This window comes from Phyllobates terribilis, unplaced genomic scaffold (assembly GCF_046119375.1).
Source record: "Phyllobates terribilis strain yellow unplaced genomic scaffold, ASM4611937v1 Scaffold_8__6_contigs__length_399053987, whole genome shotgun sequence".
In the NCBI taxonomy this organism is placed as follows: Eukaryota; Metazoa; Chordata; class Amphibia; order Anura; family Dendrobatidae; genus Phyllobates; species Phyllobates terribilis.
This window is the reverse complement of record NW_027362768.1, coordinates 306,870,459-306,893,292: the sequence shown is the minus strand read 5'-3', so window position 1 is coordinate 306,893,292 and position 22,834 is coordinate 306,870,459. Positions and strand designations below refer to the sequence as shown.

Below are 22,834 nucleotides of genomic sequence, written 5' to 3'. Positions count from 1 at the left end.
GATTTTCATTCACCTACGGCTGATACCAATGAATAGGTTGGACTTAGCATCTGCCTGCTTGTTCATTGCCTTATACAGTGTTCTGCTGCTACCAGTCCCGTTGCCCCACATAGCCAGGCATCTTCTGCTTGTCCATGTTATGCTTCCGCCAGAAAATGGTCAGTGTTGGCCATACAGAGCCACATATGTTCTGACTCTTCATCGTGTTGTATACTGTAATGTAACTGCCACTAGACTGCCACACATCTTGACATTGTGTTCTGTTGCAATTCTGTACTGCTGTGATGGTTGCCAGTGTTGGCATTACACAACAGGACAGCCCCTTGCCTGTCCCATCATATTCTACCCTGTTTAGTTGTCCATAGCCACTGCCAATAGACATACATGCATCTCCTGCCTGCACATTGTGTACTATAGCTATTCTGTACTGCTGCTGGGCACCCTACCCTGCACCTGAAACTTTTTCCAAAAAAGGGATAATTTTTGCACTGCTTTTTAAAGAGCCATTGCTTCTTCACTCTCAAAGTAGCAAACTTGTTGCTGTTTGTAAAAATGGGATGATTTTTGGAAGGCTTGTTAAAAAGCCATGGCTTCTTCACTCTCAAAACAGCAAATCTGTTGATATTCCCACCAACAAAAGGATAATTTTTGGAAGGATTGTTAAAAAGCCATTACTTCTTCACTTTCCAAACAACAAATCTCTTGCTACTCCCCAAACAGGGATATTTTTTGGACCATCACTTGCCTAAAAGTCACAGCTTCTTTTGTATAACTGCCTGGGTATGAACTCCAGCAAAGCAGCCATCTGCTCCCCAAAAGGAATATATTGTGGATAATTTTTTTATATTTTACAAGCCATATAAAGTCTTATTAGAAAAGTGTGCTATTAAACAGACTCTTGAGTAATTACCAGTTGCCATCCATTTACACATAAATGTTAAGGTCACTTGGACATTACTAGGTTTGTGTTTAGCTTAAAAAAGGTTCAATATAGTCTTAGGAGGCCGCAGACTGTTGCACACGTCCTTCCAGGGCAATTGTAGGGTTTGCAGTATTAGTGTTTTGCTACAAATCAAATTTAAAAAATGTTGCAAACCCCTCAAATTCGACTTTAAAAAGAAACGCGACGCTCATCTCTATTCAAGTCCTTTAGGGGGGGCCAATAAAAACTAAATAAAAAAAAACACAAGTTGATATCACACATTGCTCCTTTTTCCCAAAACATAATGAAATCAAAATTATATATTTGATATTGACAAATGCAAAACTTTCCAAACTGATAAAATATTACATTTATCCCATATAGTAAAAAATAGTAGAATCGCTGTTTTTGGTCACTTTACATCCAAATACGAATGGAAAAAAAGAAATCAGAAAGTTAATAGCACAAAAAAACATTGATAAGCATGTAAAATAAAGTTACAAACCATGGAGAACAAGAGGAAAAAACAAAAGCCAAGAGGAGCCCATTGGCAAAGAGCCAACACATGTCTGGTTGTATCACACATTTCTATAAACTTATGAGCACAGCGATGCACGACAAAAGTGACCAACCAGCCCAGGCTTCATAGTAAGCACCAAATATTACAGCATTCAGAAATAGGTGCCTGTGACAACAGAGAGGGAAGAGGAAGGTGAGGAAAAGGAAGGTGAGATGAGGAAGGTGGGGGAATAAGGAAGGTGATAGGGATGAGGAAGGTGAGGAGGATGAGGAAGGTGAAGAGGATGAGGAAGGTGAAGAGGATGAGGAAGGTGAAGAGGATGAGGAAGGTGTGGGGATGAGGAAGGTGTGGGGATGAGGAAGGTGTAGGGATGAGGGGGGTGAGGATGAGGGGGGTGAGGAGGATGAGGAAGGTAAGGTGGATGAGGAAGGTGTGGGGATGAGGAAGGTGTAGGGATGAGGGGGGTGAGGACGGTGAGGGGGGTGAGGATGAGGGGGGTGAGGAGGATGAGGAAGGTAAGGTGGATGAGGAAGGTAAGGTGGATGAGGAAGGTGACGTGGATGAGGGGGATAAAAGGGATGAAGAAGGTGAAGAGGAATGAGGATCAGAGGAAGGTGAGGAGGATAAGGAAGGTCAGGGGATGAGGAAGGTGAGAGGAATGAGGAAGGTGAGGAGGATAAGGAAGGTGAGGGGATGAGGAAGGTGAGAGGAATGAGGAAGGTGAGGAGGATAAGGAAGGTCAGGGGATGAGGAAGGTGAGAGGAATGAGGAAGGTGAGGAGGATAAGGAAGGTCAGGGGATGAGGAAGGTGAGAGGAATGAGGAGGATGGTGAGGTAGGTGGAGGGTGAAGAAGATGGGGAGGAAGCTGGAGGGTGGGGTAGGTGGAGGAATAGGAGCTGCGATGAGCTCAGGCACAGTGAACGGCGCACTTGTAGGCACTGATTGGGTTAATGAAATAACCACGTGACCCCAGCGCGGGACTCGCATCCAAACCTGACTTGCTGCACGGCACCCAAACTGCACTATGACGCTTTGATTGGGTAACGATTAGGCGCCCCGCAATTTGATTGGTGAAAAAAAACTGAACTGACGTGTGTTACGACGTCACTTCCGGCTTAAGCAAGCTTGTCAGACCGGGAGACCTTGTGGGCTGTGACGGAGGAGGTGTGACTGGGAAGCAGAGTGTGGGGAGCTGGGCTGGAGGAGGAGGTGTGACGGGGAGCCGGAGAATGGAGGGAACTGGGGACTGGAAATTGCTGCTAAGGAAATCTACAAGGACATGTGACAGGTAACATGGACGGCGGAGCAGCGTGAGGGAAACTGTAACTGGCTGCTACGCTGGAGGATGGTGGCAGTGCGGAGGCATCGCTGCAGGAGGCTTCAGTGCTAATGTGGCTCTTCATGAAGGTGGCAGTGCGAGAGGGGTGGTCACTGCAGCTGGCTGGCAGTGCAGAGGTTGTGCATTGAAGGTGGCAGTGCATGAAGGGGGTGATGCAGTAGGGGTCACTGTAGGAGGCTGGCACTGCGCTAGGCTTGTAGTACAGGGGCATCATTGTAGTGTGGAGGGGGCACTGCATGACTCTGGCATTGCAGATGAGTCACTGCATGAAATTGACAGCACTAAGCGGTGTCTGGAGGAGGATGCCACTGTGGAGCGGGCACTGCATGACGTTGGCAGCGCAAAATTGTCACTGGATGAGGCCTGCAGTGCAGAGGTGGCAGAGCCGGAAGCTGGCAGTGTGGTGCTCCTGCAGGGAGATGACTGTGGATTTTAGACCTGGAATCAGAAGTCTCAGTAGAGAGAAATGTGACTGGGAAGCCGTCCCAACTCCTCCTCCAGTGGGAAGCGAGCAGGAATGTGGGGGCGTAACTACTACATGGAGGTAATATGGCCGGGAGCGGAGGATAGGAAGGAGAGGTTGTAGCAGTAGGACTCTGTAGATAGGGATGAGGTAACAGGGCTGGAAATTAATAAAAACAGGACCAGAGACCGGAGTGGGGAGAGATGTGTAGGAGCCCAAATGTAGGGAGTCCGTATAAGAGGAGTATAGGAGCATGTATGTATGGAGGGAGCTGGGGTGAGAGGAGCGTGTGTGTATGGAGGGAGCCGGGGTGAGAGGAGCGTGTGTGTATGGAGGGAGCCGGGGTGAGAGGAGCGTGTGTGTATGGAGGGAGCCGGGGTGAGAGGAGCGTGTGTGTATGGAGGGAGCCGGGGTGAGAGGAGCGTGTGTGTATGGAGGGAGCCGGGGTGAGAGGAGCGTGTGTGTATGGAGGGAGCCGGGGTGAGAGGAGCGTGTGTGTATGGAGGGAGCCGGGGTGAGAGGAGCGTGTGTGTATGGAGGGAGCCGGGGTGAGAGGAGCGTGTGTGTATGGAGGGAGCCGGGGTGAGAGGAGCGTGTGTGTATGGAGGGAGCCGGGGTGAGAGGAGCGTGTGTGTATGGAGGGAGCCGGGGTGAGAGGAGCGTGTGTGTATGGAGGGAGCCGGGGTGAGAGGAGCGTGTGTGTATGGAGGGAGCCGGGGTGAGAGGAGCGTGTGTGTATGGAGGGAGCCGGGGTGAGAGGAGCGTGTGTGTATGGAGGGAGCCGGGGTGAGAGGAGCGTGTGTGTATGGAGGGAGCCGGGGTGAGAGGAGCGTGTGTGTATGGAGGGAGCCGGGGTGAGAGGAGCGTGTGTGTATGGAGGGAGCCGGGGTGAGAGGAGCGTGTGTGTATGGAGGGAGCCGGGGTGAGAGGAGCGTGTGTGTATGGAGGGAGCCGGGGTGAGAGGAGCGTGTGTGTATGGAGGGAGCCGGGGTGAGAGGAGCGTGTGTGTATGGAGGGAGCCGGGGTGAGAGGAGCGTGTGTGTATGGAGGGAGCCGGGGTGAGAGGAGCGTGTGTGTATGGAGGGAGCCGGGGTGAGAGGAGCGTGTGTGTATGGAGGGAGCCGGGGTGAGAGGAGCGTGTGTGTATGGAGGGAGCCGGGGTGAGAGGAGCGTGTGTGTATGGAGGGAGCCGGGGTGAGAGGAGCGTGTGTGTATGGAGGGAGCCGGGGTGAGAGGAGCGTGTGTGTATGGAGGGAGCCGGGGTGAGAGGAGCGTGTGTGTATGGAGGGAGCCGGGGTGAGAGGAGCGTGTGTGTATGGAGGGAGCCGGGGTGAGAGGAGCGTGTGTGTATGGAGGGAGCCGGGGTGAGAGGAGCGTGTGTGTATGGAGGGAGCCGGGGTGAGAGGAGCGTGTGTGTATGGAGGGAGCCGGGGTGAGAGGAGCGTGTGTGTATGGAGGGAGCCGGGGTGAGAGGAGCGTGTGTGTATGGAGGGAGCCGGGGTGAGAGGAGCGTGTGTGTATGGAGGGAGCCGGGGTGAGAGGAGCGTGTGTGTATGGAGGGAGCCGGGGTGAGAGGAGCGTGTGTGTATGGAGGGAGCCGGGGTGAGAGGAGCGTGTGTGTATGGAGGGAGCCGGGGTGAGAGGAGCGTGTGTGTATGGAGGGAGCCGGGGTGAGAGGAGCGTGTGTGTATGGAGGGAGCCGGGGTGAGAGGAGCGTGTGTGTATGGAGGGAGCCGGGGTGAGAGGAGCGTGTGTGTATGGAGGGAGCCGGGGTGAGAGGAGCGTGTGTGTATGGAGGGAGCCGGGGTGAGAGGAGCGTGTGTGTATGGAGGGAGCCGGGGTGAGAGGAGCGTGTGTGTATGGAGGGAGCCGGGGTGAGAGGAGCGTGTGTGTATGGAGGGAGCCGGGGTGAGAGGAGCGTGTGTGTATGGAGGGAGCCGGCGTGAGAGGAGCGTGTGTGTATGGAGGGAGCCGGCGTGAGAGGAGCGTGTGTGTATGGAGGGAGCCGGCGTGAGAGGAGCGTGTGTGTATGGAGGGAGCCGGCGTGAGAGGAGCGTGTGTGTATGGAGGGAGCCGGCGTGAGAGGAGCGTGTGTGTATGGAGGGAGCCGGCGTGAGAGGAGCGTGTGTGTATGGAGGGAGCCGGCGTGAGAGGAGCGTGTGTGTATGGAGGGAGCCGGCGTGAGAGGAGGGTGTGTGTATGGAGGGAGCCGGCGTGAGAGGAGCGTGTGTGTATGGAGGGAGCCGGCGTGAGAGGAGGGTGTGTGTATGGAGGGAGCCGGGGTGAGAGGAGCGTGTGTGTATGGAGGGAGCCGGGGTGAGAGGAGCGTGTGTGTATGGAGGGAGCCGGGGTGAGAGGAGCGTGTGTGTATGGAGGGAGCCGGCGTGTGCGGAGCGTGTATGTATGTATGGAGGGAGCCGACGTGAGAGGAGCGTGTATGTATGGAGGGAGCCGGCGTGAGAGGAGCGTGTATGTATGGAGGGAGCTGGCGTGAGAGGAGCGTGTATGTATGTATGTATGGAGGGAGCCGACGTGAGAGGAGCGTGTATGTATGGAGGGAGCTGGGATGTGACAGAATCTTCATGATTTCAGCTTTGAAGGCCATTATTCTTTCTTTCAAATGAAACAACTGAGGTGCAATTGAAGTGAAGACTTTCAGGTTTAATTAAAGGGGTTGAATTAAAATATCATATGAAACGTTTAGGAATTGCAACCAGTTTCCTACAAAACCTCATTTCAGGGGCTCAAAAGTAATTGGACAAATTAACCTTAAATAAAATGTTAATTTTTAATACTGTGTGGAGAATCCTTTGCAGCAGTGACGGCCTGAAGTCTGGAAGCCATGGACGTTACCAGAAGCTTGGTTTCCTCCTCCGTGATGCTTTGCCAGTCCTTTACTGCAGCTGATCATGGGCCATTCCAAGCCTTCTCCATACTTTCTTCTCCCCATCATTCTGGTACAGGTTGATCTTAGTTTCATCTGTCCTGTGAATGAACAATGCTTTTCCAGAACTGGCCGGCTTCTTTAGATGTTTTTTGGCCAAGTCTAATCTGGCCTTTCTATTTTTAAGGCTGATTAATGGTTTGCACCTTGTGTTGAAGCCTCTGTATTTGCTCTCATGAAGTCTTCTCTTTATGGTAGACTTAGAAACTGAAACACCTTCATCCTGGAGAGCGTTCTTCACTTGGGTGGATGTTGTGAAGGGTTTTTTCTACACTATGGCAAGAATTCTGCAGTCATCCATCACTGTTGTTTTCCGTGGACAACCATACCTTTTTGAGTTCCCAAGCTCACCAGTACGCTCTTATTTTTTGCAGAATGTACCAAACTGTTGATTTGGCCACTACTAACATTTCTACTATCTCTGATGGATTTTTCTTTTTTTTCAGCCTAATGTTTCTCTTCCATTGAGAGCTTCTTTCACTGCATGTTGTGGGTTCACAGCAACAGCTTCCAAATGCAAATGCCACACCTAGAATCAGCTCCAGACCTTTTACCTGTTTAATTGATAATGGATTAATGATAGAATAGCCCATGCAGCCTGTTAAAGAGCTTTTGAGATAATTGTCCAATTACTTTTGGTCCCTTTTAAAAAGAGGTAGCTACATATTAAATAGCTGTAATTTCTAAACCCTTACTCCAATTAGGATGTGAAGACCCTCAAATTAAAGCACTTTGAGGTGATATTAATTATATACAGTGGGTACGGAAAGTATTCTGACCCCTTTAAATTTTTCACGCTTTGTTTCATTGCAGCCATTTGGTAAATTCTAAAAAGTTCATTTTTTTCTCATTAAAGTACACACTGCACCCCATCTTGACTGAAAAAAATAGAAATTTATTAAAAAAGAAAAACTGAAATATCACATGGTCCATAAGTATTCAGACCCTTTGCTCAGTATTGAGTAGAAGCACCCTTTTGAGCCAGTACAGCCATGAGTCTTCTTGGGAATGATGCAACAAGTTTTTCACACCTGGATTTGGGGATCCTCTGCCATTCTTCCTTGCAGATCCTCTCCAGTTCCGTCAGGTTGGATGGTGAACGTTGGTGGACAGCCATTTTCAGGTCTCTCCAGAGATGCTCAGTTGGGTTTAGGTCAGGGCTCTGGCTGGGCCAGTCAAGAATGGTCACAGATTCGTTCTGAGGCCACTCCTTTATTAATTTAGCCGTGTGCTTAGGGTCATTGCCTTGTTGGAAGGTGAACCTTCGGCCAAGTCTGAGGTTCACAGCACTCTGGAAGAGGTTTTCATCGAGGATATCTCTGTACTTGGCTGCATTCATGTTTCCTTCAAATGCTACCAGTCTTCCTGTCCCTGCTGCTGAAAAACACCCCCATAGCATGATGCTGCCACCACCATGTTTCACTGTTGGAATTGTATTGGGCAGGTGATGAGCAGCGCCTGGTTTTCTCCACACATACCACTTAGAATTATCACCAAAAAGTTCTATCTTTGTCTCATCCGACCAGAGAATCTTATTTCTTATAGTCTGGGAGTCCTTCATGTGTTTTTGAGCAAACTCTATGTGTGCTTTCATAGTATTTCACTTTTTAGAATTTACCAAATGGCTGCAATGAAACAGAGTGAAAAATTTAAAGGGGTCTGAATACTTTCCCTACCCACTGTAACTGTATCTTGAATATGTTTTGATAACAAATTGAGGAGGGCACCACTATTATAATGGAGAAGGATCAACTCGCCACATACAGTTTGTAAGTAATGACCAAAAAAGGAAAAAAGACTGTATGCATAGGCAGGGATCACTATAAATCAATATTTATTGGACAAAGACCATGTAAACAACACCACAATGTATTAAAAACACTTAAAAACATGAATGCTTCAATATATATCAAGAACCATAGCAAATCATGATATGGTAAACCCTCATGTATGCAAGCCAAAGACAATATATATAATAGTCTATTATCACAACGACACCCTGTAGTGTCATATATGAAAAAAGATGAAACGGCACAGATTGACCTAAATAAAGGCATTAGTAAAACATATAGGGAAAATATGTATTCTTGTACCGTGTTAGTCAGTAGATAGAAAAATATTTAGATTTGAGAGTCCTCAGTTGTTGATACCTTTTAATGGCTAACTGAAAAGATGGTAACAAATTGCAAGCTTTCGAGACTACTCAGGTCTCTTCATCGGGCTGTTATACCACAAAATCTGAAGAGTCACATATTTATACACAATAAGACACACAAGAGAAAAAAAAATGCAATGGGTAAGACAGGTGATGAAAAGCTGAGTTATTGTGGAAGAAATAAACAGTTCTGGCTATATCTCATCGTCGTACTTTGGATAGAGATCAGGCCATTAACTACCTTGTATTTGTGGAATGACTAGTCCTAGTACTTGCTGGTGTAGGAATAGCAGCTAGTCTGCGCAAGAAGCGAGGCTGCCGTGGGAGCTTGGTTTTTGCTCTGCGCTCTCCGGCATTTCTCTTAGAAATTTAATTCAACCATTCTGATCGCGAGACGCCCTATTGGCGAAATAATCAAATTTATTTGCCGAGCCCAATTGCACACTAGAGAGTTTAGTGTTTATAAGTATTGAATAACTGTTTCACTAAAGTTAAATTTGATTTTTATTAACAGGTTCTCTTCAAAAGAAGCAAGTACTACAACAATTCAACCACTCGTTTCCCAATGAGAAATGACAAATCTTTAACAGGTATGGATAGAAATATGGGCTTGTAATCAACATTAAAGGGGTTCCCTGGGGCTAGAAAAAAATAAAGAAAATGTCATAAGTAAATACCTTACAAGTCATGCTCGTTTTGTCTAGAGAGGTAATTCCTGTAGATTTACCATGGCCGCCACCTTGCTACACTTTCTGTACTAGAATGTTAAAAGGACAGGAGACTGTGTATGTGGAGGAGGAAGATAAGCCCCCTTCCTTTATGTGTAGGAAGATATGCTCCCAGTGGATATTCTGATCTAATACTAGAGATAACATGGGTATTGAGGTAAGAAGAGGCCACTCACACTGCTGTCCACCCTGTCTATTTGATCTAATATGGGAGATACCAAAGGTGCTGGGGTAAGAAGAGGCTGCTCACACTGCTGTCCACCTGTCACGCAAGGTGTAGGAAAGACTAAGTGCAACACGAAGGGAAGAGGGGGAGGAAGCCCAAACACTAGGGAAAGGGGAGTGGAGACCCCTAGACAGATCTAATATCACCCTACCTACCCTACCGTCCCTATATAGGTTCCACATCTATCGCCGAGCAGGACCCTAAACCCTGGATGACCCTATAGCTTGGCCCTAGATAGGGAGGGGGAGGGGTGAGCACTGGTTAGGCCCCAATACAAACTAAAGACAACAAGGTAGACAAACAAAGGGGATTAACTTAGTTTGGGCAGAAACCAGAGGATTAACACCAACAGTCCTCCAAGGGCACCAGAGAAGAAGTCAGCCAACAGCTAGTGCTCCAAGCCTGTACATAGAAGTATTACCGGCGATTGCCTGGAGAAAACTGAGGGTTTTTAACTCCCTTGCAAAGGTGTCAATCAGCAGCAGGAGGAAGGTCGCTGCTGGGTCTTAAAGGAAGAAGGATTAAGAAGGTGTCTGCAACGTCAAGCGCAGTGACCTTCTACAGTCAGATCCCAGAGCGACTGTCTATTACACCTGACACACCCGTGACACCACCCTGTCTATGTGATCTAATACTGGAGATACCAGGGGTGATGAGGTAAGGAAAGGCTGCACACACTGCTGTACATCCTGTGTATCTGATCTAATACTGGAGATACCAGGGGTGCTGAGGTAAGAAGAGGTTCCTCACACTGCTGTGCACCCTGTCTTTCTGATCTAGTACTGGAGATACCAGGGGTGCTGAGGTAAGGAGAGGCTGTCCACCCTGTCTATATGATCTAATACTGGAGATACCAGGGGTGCTGAGGTAAGGAGAGGCTGCTCACACTGTCTTTCTGAATGCTGAGTGGTTGCTGTGACCTGGAAATTATCCACACCACTTACTGTCAAGATACTTCCGTGTCACAGCAGTCACTCAGCATTCAGAAAGAAAGGGTTTTAGATATTAAGATGGCTGGGAGGGCGGTTGCAGCTAATCTGCATGAAAGGTTTCATTACTTGGAGCAGCACAGCACCTTTCTTTGTTGTTTCCATGTGTGCTAATGCTGCTCTGTCTAGTTTATGACTGAGCAGTCTGCACTCGCCTTGCAGAACCTAGTTCAGTGATAGATATGACCAGCACCTTTCAGACATTTATGACAGTATTGGTGTTGCTCCAGCGCACTGATGTACTGTAATGTGTGCCTTTTAGACAAATTTATTACTGATTTGCACCTAAATGAAAAGTAATAGCACCAGAAACTTTTAAAAAGTGTCTTGAAATGGAGCAAGGTTTTCGTGAGTCTTAAAATGCGCCAGAGTTTTGGTGCACAACAATGGTCTATATTTGATCAACCAATCCAAATCTAATGCATATTTTACAACTATGTGATAAATTTGCTGCTTTATATAGCTGCCTGGTTTACACTGTATAAAGTCTAAACAGTATTAGTAGTTGTGGGCATTTGTTTCTAGAAGCCTACTAGTTCACTTTACACTTGCTATAATCCCTCACTTATGTTTGTACACCCTGTGGTAGATAGGCTCACTCAGCTGCACAATAAAGGTAGAAACAGGAACGCTGTCTCTTTAAATCTTACACTGGTTTATTAAAGATACGGCATAAACCTGTGCAAAATAAATTAAACACTGCCTTTCTGGCCTAATGAGAAAGCAAAAGCCTAACATATGGCACAGTCCATGTTACTGCAGGGATCCACCCGCTCAGGAAGCAACATATAAAGGTTCAGCTTTCCTTAACACAAACATCCAGCTCTGGAGATCTCTTCTCCAGACACACCCAACAATGAATCGGCCAGATGGCTGTGTATTTATCCTCTGAACTCCACCCTGGGGTGGAGATATGGTGAACAGCCTCCCACCCGCTATATAGCTGTTCAATCATCCTAGCCCTAAACATGGCTGATTAACCCCTCTCAGCACTTGGTGTGCTGGAACATTTTACTAGGTTCATATCACTGAAGCTAATAACCTCAGTGATACATCTCTCCCCTGCAGTACTTTGTCAGTGACTTTGTCACAACCCCTACACATCACTTGTATCAGAACCGTGGCTGCTGTAATCTCAGGACTTTAGCAACCAAGTTGCCTTTGCAGACAAACAGCCTGCTGGTAATTACCTTTTTGGGTAACATTTTAATATATCTATTTTTAATCCATAGCTGCCATCAGCAAGAAGAGAGTACAAGGCTGCAATAATTCAAGTGTTTTCTTACTCTGCAACATATTATAGCTTCCAAATAGCATTGATCACTTTTTTTTTTCCTATTAGGAAATTCCACCTATAAATGAAGTCAGGATTCGGAGAGTTTTCAAAGTAGATTCCTTGAGATTCCCTCAGATATTAACTGATTTAAAGACCAGATCAATCTCATGTAATGTCCACATGATACTTTAAATCTCTTTCTGAAACTATTGTAACCTGAAATCCAAGAGTTTTCTTATGTGCTACTAAAATTAATTTTAAGGGACTCCTAGTGTAATATATTAACTCCTCAGTTTAAAGGGAATCCGGCAGCTGATCCACGGGCATCTTGTATCTGGCACTGGCTGCATGATCTCAGCCAGGTATAACACTGCGGCATTTCAGAGAAAAACATACTATAGCGGCAGCCGGGGACCGAGCTGCACAGGACACTAGTCGGACAGGCGAGTCTCCTGCCGCCTGCTCCTTTGGGGTGACATGTTTCTCCCTTATTGTATAGGCAGAGACCTGGCAGGGAGAAGCCCATGCGGCTCGGTCCCTGGTCGCAAAGTGTGTTTCGCTCTGAAGTGTTTCAGAGTCGAGCATACCGGGTCGCAATCATACAAGCAATGCCAGATGAGGTATTCGCTGTCAGGTTCCCTTTAAATATGGCGTCTTGGGCACTGTGCTGCAGTATGTGCTTATATAATAGTACACATCTACTGCAATCACAAAAAATTACGTTTCCTTTCTATAGAGGTTAGACTGTGTCCTGATAAATATTTTATAGCTTTTCCCTTTCTTTGTTTTCTTGAAGGGCGTACATTCTGGAGGTCCAGCGTTTCCTCAGAAGACCTGGGAAATTAAAAGCAGACTTCTCGTAAGACGGAGAAGCTTTGCAGGTATGGTGCTCGTCTAATGTGAGGAAGATTGAAATGACGGAATTGATGAGACGGCGCAGCGACTGTTTGTCGCTCGCTGATGTGCCGCAGGAAGGCGTCTGATGATCTCACCAACCACTATCCGACTCTTGTTCTGATTTCCCATCCAGCCAGCTGAATTATTAATGGCTGCAGGGAAAGGCCGCTCGCAGGCAATGGCCTGTTCAAGATACCGCTGCGTAAGTGTTGCACTTAGTATTTCTCCAAGATATTTCACAGTGAAAAGAAGAAATGTTCCTGATTTTATTCTACTTGTGACCTCTGCAGTAGTGTTGATGGTTGTTTTATACAATTAATGCGATGGCAAGCACATGCCTTTGTCATCTAATACATTAGTCTGCGAGCTGTCGCATAGCACGGCACGTCAAGTGTAGGAACGATCGGTACGGACTATCTCTTCAAATGCCTCCTCCTTTTTATGCATAGTGGTCAAAACACAGGGTATAAAGGAGTTGCTTATAGGCAATGTCCATTTTGCTTTCATCTGACAGTTCTATGGGCTCGTTCAGACGAGCGTATAACATGGCCAAGTGCTATGCGATTAAAATATCGCATAGCACTCGGACCAGTGTTGTTCCATGGGGCAGCTCAGATCTGTGATTATTTTCTCATGCCGATTCATCATTCTGCATTTGCATCCCAGAATCAGATCGCACTCACCCATACAAGTCTATGGGTGCGAGTGAAGAATCGGGCTGCACTCTGTCACCCAAGTCCAGTGCGATTACTGCAGAAGCCAGCAATAGAGGAGATGGAAAAATTACTTTTTCTATTTCCTATGCACCTGTGCTGCTATTCTCTCGATCGGAGTACTGACACTCGGATCACGCTCACAGCAGAGCAGGAGCCGAGTGTCAATAGCATATCGCATCCGATGCTATACACTAATAAAAAACACAACATTTGAGCTTGGTGTAAGTCGGTATATATGCAGCACATAAAATTATGTTCACAATGGCCACAAATCAGAAAAAACCTACACGAAGCAAAATGAACATAAACTCGGCTATAATTAGATAAAAAGCAAAAGTGCATTTAAATAAAATAGGGTTCTTAGTAATACTGTTTTTGATCAAAAATAGCAAAAAATCTATCCCACCACGTAAAGGTGAACCCATTCGGGATAGTCCTACTCTGTCTAATATTAAAAACCTTACTATGTGTCAAAGTTGACCTCTGTGTGAATAAGGGCAGACAAGGGTCTGGGTCTGGAACTGTGGACATCAGCCAAGGGAAGCCTTAAATGTATTAGCCAGCTCTAGGAAGGGAGGCCACACCCTGGTTTGCAAAAAATACAAAGAAAAAACACAAAATTTGAGCTTGGTTTAAGTTGGTATACATGCAGCACATAAATGCATGTTTTTAATATTAGAAAAAGTAGTACTATCCTGATTGGGTTCACCTTGTTGTGGTGGGATGGCTTTCATGCTATTTTTGATCAAAAACAGTGTTACTAAGAAGCCTATTTTATTTAAATGCACTTTTGCTTTTTATTTAATTACAGCAGGGTTTATGTTCATTTTGTTTCTTGTAGGTTTTTTCTTTTTTGCTACACTAATGTGACCTCGGCCTTAGACTGATAAAAGCCTAAAAAATTTGCCATAAAAGCCTATGGCAAATGTGAAATGGCCTGTATTGACTAATCAGTGCTGAATATATTGAGCTGGCGAAGACCTTGTTTGACCCGATAGTGCCAATAACTGCTTCCTTTCTCGTATAGCTACAATACCCAACATATTCTGACAGCTAAGGCATAAGTGTAAAGGTGTGCTGCTGTTTAGATCTGCATCCATTAGAGAGACGCGCCGGCCATGACACAATGTCTTGTTACACACGAGTTACTTACATCGGATCTGTCACCAGATTTAACAATACAAACTGCAAACATTTTTCACGTCAGTAAATGCCTATGCTGCTGTAATCACAGGGATGGACTAACTAGCACGTTCACTCTGTGGATACACAGACGTCTTCTGGGTTGGATAGTTGAGGTATTTTGTTTCCATGTCCTTTTCTCTTTATCTATAATTTCAGCAGGGAGGAAGTAAATGTCCACTGTAAATCTCAGCTCCTCTTAGCCTGTCACATACAGAATTAATAGATTGTAGGGTCCGCAAGGTAAACGAAAGTAAGTTAAGAGCATCCGGCACTGCTGTTTGTTTTTTTGTTTTTTAGAGGTGAAGTATTTCTCTAAATAAATTTCTTATCTATCTTTGGTATAGGTGATTTGATGTATGACTGCTGGGACGTCCACCAGTCGCGAGAACAGGTCCTCTGTGTGAATGGAGCAGTGGTGTCAGCTGTAGATAGCTGTTCAACCACCAGTCTCATAGAAGTGATCGAAGCGGAGATCCGGCACATGCACCATTCACGGGGGACTCTTTTGGATTGGTGGAGGTCCGAGCAGTTGGACCTCTAGTGACCATATATTTATCACCTATAGGTGATAACATTCAGGCAGCAAAACTTAAAGGGATTGTCCAAGTAAATAAATTTCTGGCAATCTGCAGGAAAAGGTAAAAGAGGATCAGCTGGGGTCATCTTGGCCAGCAGCCATTCCCAGTAGAGTTACAGATATGATGGTCATTTGCTATTATTTGGGTTGTTGATGTCCATTCCTCCCGATTAAGAGAAACGAGGGCCCAAGCGGCTGTTCTCTGTGGAGAAGTGTCTGTGCACTGTGGGAACTTTCCATTAAATATGGCGGCTGTAGGCACCTGTGTCCGCTGCTCCGTGCGATCACAGACCACCTGTATTCTCTTGGAGGAAGCACACTGTCAGGGTATTTGTGTTGAGCTGGAAGAAGCTCTCATAACAGCCCCCTTTGAGGTGCCGGGTGTCCAAATATACATTCAGCGCCAGTAAATCTTCCCTTTTGCAGCGTCTTATGGTTGTTCTAAAATTAATAGCTCCATTTATTGACTGATACTTTTTAAAGTCGGCCATGTGTAAGTTGTTGTTGTTTCACCTTGTTGGTGCTGCACTTGTCTGCTTGCAAAGCTCCCCCCAGTCACATAATCTCTGCTGGACCCCGGCGCTGAGGTTGTGGCCGCTTTATAAACTGACTAGAATACAGCTTTAAAGGGTTATTCCCATCTCCAAGATCCTATCCCAATATGTAGTAGGTTGTAATAATATTAGCAAATACCTCTAACTAGACATGTAGTATAGTTCTCCTGATTCGCTATGTCGCTTACCCCATGTGCAGGGCATTGCACTAAAAGAGCTGACTGACTGTTTCTATTTAAAAAGGAAAAAAAAAATGGAAGGTTGACAAAATAATTACAAACTCCATAAATATAACTCGCTAAATATAAGTCACTTAATATCAACCTAGAAACAGATAGTTATAATGAATATAGCCATAAATCAGATAGTATAAAATAGTGCAAGTGGAAATAACCGGAATATTAATGCAAATACATTAATTTCTCATATTTAAACCTGTTGGATATCTAGTATTTATGAGATATAGGGACAGATTTCAATGCACTTATACATAAGCAGCCGATATTACCTCCATGTTCATGCAAAAAAATGCCTGGAGGCTCCTGACAAACTACGGCTAGTAGGATTTAGGACATCGTATATGTGTTCTGACAAACGTTTTCTCAAAGTGCGGCTTGTACATGATTGATAACAACAAATCAGTAATTAATAATGAGGGACAAATATACCGTCTAGTGACATTTATGAACTGCGGCAGTAATCAGTGTTTATGTGATTCTCTGCACACAGTGTAATAAACAGTATGTTGGGTCCACAAGCCGCACTTTGAGAAAACTTTTGTCAGGACACATATACGATGTCCTAAATCCCACTAGCCGTAGTTTGTCAGGAGCCTCCAGGCAGGAAAGTAGCAGCTGCTACTTTCTCCATATGCCTTAAAAGTTTTTCCATTTCAACATTGTATTATGCTATGAGTAAGGATCTATCTATCCGAAACGCGTAAGCCTCTGTATTCTTTTATTTGCACCATGGTCTCATGTTTTTAATTTTTTCAAAATAAAGGCTATTTTTTAAGTCAATTTCACGAGTTGCTGGATAACTACCCTTTCATCACTGCCTAATATCTCCCAGACGGGGATCTTTACAATCCGAGCACCGTGCCTCATTAGAAAGTGGACCGAGCAGGCTGACCCAGGTGAGCTGAAATATTTTTTTCTACAAAACATTTTACCAGTATTCGTCTATGGGGCCATGCACATATCATATTTTTTCCTCAGACCGAGTCATTCCGAGGAAGAAATCGCTGTATGTCCGAGTTTGATCTGATATTCGGATCGGCCATGCAAGTCAATGAATCTGTGGAAAACCTCGGACTGCACTCGGATGACATTTGAGTGCGGTCCAAATTTACATGAACTAAAAACAAGGGTGAAAATGGAGACATTTTTTCCTCCATCTTCTAATCTGAGAGAATCGGATCACACTCTTAAGTGTCTGTACCTAGCCTTTCAAGAAAACAAGGCTCTGAAAAACCACCTCAGTCCAAAAAGCGTGAAAATACTTTCCCAAAAATTAGTAAAACATGATTTTTTTTATTTAGACACATAAAAAATACATTATTTTTAAATTTCTTGATTAAGCAAAGTAAGTCCACAAAAAGAAATGCATGAAAAAGTCACAAAGTGTTCACAAGGACCTATTAGGATGAGAATACCATGTGGTGTAGTACCCATATAATGCTAACTCTCAAACCTGCCTGTGTATAAGCAAATGCACAGAAAGTCCCTAATAATACAAAAATGTTAAATACGATCAGCCCGAGTTCCGAAACAAATAAGTTTTGGAAGCTAGAAAAATGTGCTCTACATAATAAAAACTAACTCAAATGACCCATGTCTATCTACTTTCAGCCTTTTTACACGATAAACAACAAGGTTGTCATAATTAATGAATTAGTAAATGGCATTACGAAAAACAAAAATACAATTTAGAAGATTACAGAGACACCTCTCATCCCCAATCCTTGTATGCATGGCTCCTCATCCCCAATCCTGGTATGTATGGCCCCCTCATCCCCAATCCTGGTGTACCTAGCCCCCCCCATCACTGCACACTTGAAAAAAAATAAACACTTTTAAACTCCCTTTCCTTCCTCACCTCTGCTCCAGCGCTGTGTCCTGTCTGCCGGCAGCTCATGTCAGCATCTGAGCAGCGCATGACATCACTGCCATGAGCTCTGACATTGAGGTGAGCTGCGGGGATATTCCCTCCTCTCCACGCCGGGACTATGGGCGTGGACAGGAGTGAACATGCATTTTCTTTAATAGCAGGCACTGTCAATCGCAGCCGCAGCTCAGCGCTCCTCTATGCTCGCTAGTAAAGAAAATGCTTATTCACTCTTGTCCACTCCCATGGGCATGGAGAAGAGTGAATATTCATTTACCTTTAGCAGCGGGCGCACGTGGTAGCTGCAACAGTTGTGCACCACACTGCCGCCGCAACCCAAACCCCCTCACCACCACCTCCTTAATGAATATACTTGAGTATATACCAGAGTATTAGCCAAGGGGGGCTTTTTCAGCCAAAAAAATGTGCTGAAAAAGTCGGCTTATACTCTAGTATATACAGTGCAATGTCAGCTGATTTATTTATTTTTTTTCTCGGACTCACCTCAACATTAAGCTCTTTATGTAGTAAGATGTAAAGAATATTTAGTTGTCAAACTGCAAAATCCTAAAAGAAATGATGCCATATGAAGTAATGATGTTTACTTAGCTACCTGTGGACCTGTCGTGCAAGCGCCCCAACGCATGTTTCGCCCATCTTCATCAGGGGGCGCTTGCATAACAGCCTTTCAAGTATGAATTGTCTACTGAGAAGAAGCTATTGATAATCTGCCGTGCACACACTATTTGTAACTGTTTTTATAGACTGTGAAAAAAATGCAAAATAGTCACATCTGTGAATTATTTCATTCACTTTTATGTAATTCTGTAAAATCTACTTCGGCATCAATCCTACTGTGTACTCTCGACACACTCCCATGTAGCTGGCGTTCTGCAGATTTGTAGGCGAGAAATCCACAGTTTTAGGATAAGGTCCCGTCATGAGTTTTTGATGCTGCTTATATTCCCTGCCCAAAAAACGCAGTGTCTTACAGTTCCAGGAAAGTGGATGGGATTCATAGACAACTCATGCCCACAGTGTTTTTTTACTATACGTAAACTGACCTGCGGTGCGTGTTTTATATTCGCAACAAGCCAATTTAGCTTGTGGGTTTTCCCCATAGAATTGCATTGATGCAGAAAATCCGCAGGTAAACCGCACATGACTGTATCAATAAAGTTTTGTCAAAGCCAAATACCAGGAAGTATCAAATACAAAGCAGCTTTATTTAAAGCATGACACACCAAAAAGAGAGAAAAATGCGATAAAAAAGCAAGTTACCTAATAAGTGCAGAAATGCTGCAGAAAATCTACATCATCAAATGCTCATGTTGGGAACGTAGCCTTACAGTAACGTAGCTTTTCTAAGGCGGGGGCACATGATGATTGTGACTGCGACACAGGTTACACAGCAAATAAGTGCTAGTGAATGGGGGTCACATTGTGACCCATAAAATACAGCGACACGGAAATAAAAAAAAAAAAAAAAAAAGTTGGAATCGTTTGGATTGTTGCATCTTGCTTGTCACGTTACCTTATGGGTTGTAAAGTGACCCAGTTCACTTGCACTTTGCTGCCATGCCGCATACGGCGATTTTTGGCAGTGTGACTTTTGATGCAGCTAACATGCTGTCAAGAAGGGCCATGATAAATCCCTGTTGTCAGTTTAGTCCTAAGTTTCCATGAAAAATAGCGAAGGAACAGCACTAAAAAAAAAAAAAAGAAAAAAAAGTGCACCATATATTTCACACTGTCAACGTTTTCATTTCACTCTCCGCCATTGATAATTTGCTCTCATGGCAGAACGTTTGCCCTCTGCTCCGTCCCTTTCTCCCTGCGTCCGTGCCTTTCTCCCTGCTTTTTCCTCTGGTCCAGTACTTTGCTCTGCTCCCTCCTTTTCTCCCTGCTTTTTCCTCTGCTCCGTCCCTTTCTCTCTGCGTCCGTACTTTTCCCCCTGCTTTGTCCCTGCGTCCGTCCCTTTCCCCCTGCTTTTTCCTCTGCTCCCTCCTTTCTCCCTGCTTTTTCCTCTGCGCCCTCCTTTTCTCCCTGCTTTTTCCTCTGCTCTCTCCTTTCTCCCTGCTTTTTCCTCTGCTCCGTCCCTTTCTCTCTGCGTCCGTATTTTTCCCCCTGCTTTTTCCTCTGGTCCAGTACTTTCCTCTGCTCCGTCCCTTTCTCCCTGCGTCGTACTTTCCTCTGCTCCCTCCTTTTCTCCCTGCTTTTTCTTCTGCTCCCTCCCTTTCTCCCTTCGTCCTTACTTTTCCCCCTGCTTTGTCCCTGCGTCCGTCCCTTTCTCCCTGCTTTTTCCTCTGCTCCGTCCCTTTCTCCCTTCGTCCGTACTTTCTCCCTTAGTTGCATCCTGTCTTTGTATTTGGAATAGAATCTTTATATAGGATTTCTTCTGAATCCAAGGTTGTCTTTTAAGGGTTAAACAAAAAAAAAAAAATCAGGACTCCCTGATGGGGTGTACATATGAGGGGCCTGATTGGATGCAGCTGCATGCTGGTGGGGGCTGGCTGGGGGCAAATCGTCATACAACGCACCCCTTCTGCTGTGTCATCCTGCCAGTTTCTGACGCGAATTGGGCTGCGTGGATTTAACTCCTAAAATCCCAAAGAGGAAATATGGAGAAGCTCTGTCTTTTGTACCCCTCATTTGCGACTTTTTTAAAGAATCACCAGGAAACATAATATATATATATATATTGTTACTATTGTGTCCCACAAGACGCCCCGTAGTCACAATAATAAAGGGAGTCCTGTGTATTACTGCGACAGCTCGTCCTGCGTCTGGTGCTTCCTCTGAGCTCGTGACGTAGACGGACTCCGAGATCCAGCACCACCGGGCCGGTTACACCAACGCTCTCCAGACGGCAAGAGACCCAAATGTATCGGCTGCGAGAGAGGAGGAAAAGCCAAAAGCTGTCTCAGGATTCGATGCCATATTTTTATTTTGTTTGCCTCCTTGCAATGACCGGAGACTGATCTGCGAAGGCCGGGTGCCAGCGCCTCTTGTCACTGTGCCATCATTTTTTTTTTTTTCTTTTTTTAATCTGTGTTTTGGGCATTTTGGACCAACTGCTTGTACCCATCTGTGCGCAGGAATACTAAAAAAAAAAAAAAATGCATTAGGTTTTGATCATCCGAGCCAGTGAAAGGCTGTCTGGGATATATGCCAAGCGCTGGCAGAATCCTAAATGACCCATTCTGTATTAATGTATTGTCAGCGGACCATTTCTGTCTTAAAGGAGGTGGTCCAAGTAAAAGGCAGGTATTGCAGCAGTGGTTTAATTTGCTATTATGCCTTTTTTTTTTTAATGTGCGTCCTCTTTGTGATGGTGGGTGGCTGCCAGGCATTAGCATTCTGCGGACGTGCCGAATGTCGCCTTTCCTGGGCTTTGTTTGCAGACGTATCCAATGTCTTATATCCAGACCTCTTGCTGTACAACTAGATCGCTCTTGCTACCTTCTTTAGTCATTTTGTTCCATTTTATATATATATTTTTCTTTTTTGTGTGGTTCTCGTTCCAGGATCAGACCCCATTACAGCGGCACCTCCATGGGCACCCCGTGTGGCTAGTATTACTTCTTCTAGTTACCCTGTTCTTGCACGGGTAGATGGTAAGTGTATTGATTTCATAGTATAATGTAGTTGTAAATTTTGTTTTTACAACCATTTTATTTTACTTATTTATTTTCTCCAATTTATCTGTAGTTATAACGGATGTAGATCTAATGGGTTTTTCCATAGGGAGAGCGTCCGCAACACCTAATAATTTAGGTTCGGGAAACATTCCGCAGACCCAACGCACGTCCTGAGAAATAGAGACGTTTAGGCACTGTGCACACGACATCTTTTAAACTCGAGTGTTTTTATGCAGAAGACGCTTGAGAAAAGTTTTAGTTTTCCAACAGTGTAATCTTTTTCTGAACTTTTTTTTTAAGGGTTTTCCCCTGGTTTTTGTAAAGTCTTTTTTTTTTTTTGTCATTCCATTGAATAATGAAGAAACGGACGTTTTTTTAAAAGTAAAAACGATGGTAAACACTTTAGAAAATGTCTGGGATTCTTTTGGGCTTTCCTATTGACTTGTATTGTAAAGTACAGAGCGCCTTCTGAACGGCAAATGCCAGATGGACAGACAGGTCACTTGGCATTTTTAGGAGGCTGAAGCGATTAAAAGACGTTCAGAAGCCTGAAGATATGAACTGCAAGTTGTTTTTACATAGAAATGCATATTTCCAAACTTTTGAGTGTTTTTTTGATGTCTTTTTCAGGGGGTTTCCTCCTGAAAAGGACCTTGTACATACCCGATTTTTTTCAATAGACAAGTCCTGTGCACTACTCTGTTGTCCTTGCACACCTTTTGCAACCATCCACAGGGTTGTAGTAATCAGAGAAATCCAGGAACCAGCCATCCTCCTTTTGGTTACTTTTATCAATACAGAAAAAAGCACAACATTTCAGCAACGCAGGGCCTTTATCACGCCATGTCTCTTTTGTTTATGGCTCGATAAAGGTCCTGTGTGGACGAAACGTTGATTTTTTTTTTTTTTTTTTTTGTAGTAATAAAGTTACTAAAAGGAGGACGTCTGGTTCCTGGATTTCTCTGTGCACATAACCTAGGGCTCAACTAATATGTTTATTATTTGGTATATCCTCGGATTGCAATACCCTGACTCCACCATGGTTCTCCTGATCTGTACTAACAGCCATATATGAGACTTGGCTCGGGTCATGAGACCCACGTTAGGGCCATGTATTATGCTCCAAACACAGGTGTCGGTAGCGTGAAACGGACTGACTCCGAAATTAGCAATATTTAATGGTGAGAATCGGTGACCATATTCCCTTTTTACTTTTAGGACTCTTTTTTTTCCATGTTTGTCGTTATCCTATTTATTTCATGCAATTGCATTCATGGCTTTTCTTGCAATTTCCCTGGATGCTCGAGGACAATGACAACCTTCTACCGTCACATATGTCTTCTAACATCTACTAAGGTAAGAAATACGTCACCCGTGCAAACTTGAAAAACGCAAGTTGACTTGCACCGCAGGTCCATTTCCACTAGAGATTTTTTTTTTTATCGCAGCGAGTGGATGAGACTTGGTAAAACTTGGCTGCTAGTGCAATTATGCTGCAGATTTTCTGCTCCTAAATCCAAATGAAAAATCTGCGCATTCATGGATTGTGTGAACATCGCACAACTGTGTAACGGTCAATCAAAAAGTAACTTGAC

General features: G+C 44.9%; 1 long non-coding RNA gene across 1 annotated transcript; it reads left to right on the top strand.

Annotated features, from left to right (window-relative positions):
- Positions 1 to 2,429: 2,429 nt before the first annotated feature.
- Positions 2,430 to 21,555, top strand: LOC141157372 (uncharacterized). Its single transcript, XR_012247788.1, has 4 exons — positions 2,430 to 2,731; positions 8,859 to 8,934; positions 12,360 to 12,444; positions 21,126 to 21,555. It is a non-coding gene; the product is annotated as an uncharacterized lncRNA (long non-coding RNA).
- Positions 21,556 to 22,834: the final 1,279 nt, after the last annotated feature.